Here is a 1,198-nt window from a genome sequence, read left to right on the forward strand (position 1 = left end):
GGCATTGGAGCTCTCAACCATGAATTGCCCTCTCAGGTTGCTCTCAGATTGGCTAAGTAATTTTTTTCCTTCCCTCCTACTGAATGTGGTTGCTAGTTGACATATTTGAGTCTCTAGCTTAGCAATAGATTATGTGTGGGAGTTAAGGGTCAGGGTGCTGACTTCTAATCGTTCTAGCGCTTTCAGAACTTTCTCCTCAAAAGCTGAGTTGTGACCAGTGGTAGATGGTTGTGGAGCATTTCAGAACTGATGGTATAATCTATGCCTATATGTTGGGTCTTGATAGTTGGATCTAGGTACAGCACGGCCAACCACTGGCTGTGATTTCCAAAAAAAATTTAGGTGGTTTCTCCAACTGGGGTTATAAGTGTTTGAATATGAATCATTTCCTTATCTATGAGCTTGTTGTGTTTGAGCTTGCTGGACCTACTCATACACAAACTCAGGAAATTGAGGTGTGGTTGGGCATTCACTAACAAAATAGGTCAAGCTTGCACACAATGCACAAAAATTTTAGACTGGATTAGGTGGAATTTGAGAGTGTCCAGTATTCAGGAGATGATCTAATTTCTGAGATGATTCATCTATCTTACTGTGGATATTTATGACATTTCTAATCTAATAGATTTTGCTTCTTATCTGTTGAAGCATGGGTTACTCTCTAGAGGTGGTAGACATATGATGTAGGGAGTTCTCACTAAGTGTTTCAAAAAGCTACCAAGCCTCATCCTCACTCTTTAGCATGAATGTCCCATTACATGATGCATCGATCATTTGTCGGTGTTTCTCTGATAGACTATCATAGAAACACTGAACAAGTTGCCATTTGGGGACAGCGTGGTGGAGGCATTTATGAATGAGGTCCCTTAACCTTTCCCATGTCTCATGAAAAAGTTCACCATCAAATTGAAAAAAATTAGTGATGACTTTTCTAATTTGATTTATTTTTTTAATTAGAAAGTATTTCTTGAGGAACTCTCTTTGAAGATAGTCCCAAGTTGAAATGGTTATAGAATCTAGGGAGTTTAACCAATGCTTGGCTTTGTCCTTAAGTGAGAAAGCAAACAGTTTCAACCTGAGGGCATCATCAGAGAAATTTTGGATTTTTACTGTGGAGTATATCTCAAAAAATTTATCCAAATATTTGTACGGATCCTCGTTCGATAGTCTATAGAATGATAGTAGCATTTGACTAATG

At 38.3% G+C, this 1,198-nt stretch overlaps 1 non-coding gene across 1 annotated transcript; it reads left to right on the forward strand.

Annotated features, from left to right (window-relative positions):
• The first annotated feature begins 832 nt into the window (after positions 1 to 832).
• LOC140853063 (small nucleolar RNA R71) lies at positions 833 to 938 on the forward strand. The gene has a single exon (XR_012136141.1). It is a non-coding gene; the product is annotated as a small nucleolar RNA R71 (small nucleolar RNA).
• The last annotated feature ends 260 nt before the right edge of the window (positions 939 to 1,198 follow it).

The sequence above is a fragment of the Elaeis guineensis genome, chromosome 12, assembly GCF_000442705.2.
Source record: "Elaeis guineensis isolate ETL-2024a chromosome 12, EG11, whole genome shotgun sequence".
In the NCBI taxonomy this organism is placed as follows: Eukaryota; Viridiplantae; Streptophyta; class Magnoliopsida; order Arecales; family Arecaceae; genus Elaeis; species Elaeis guineensis.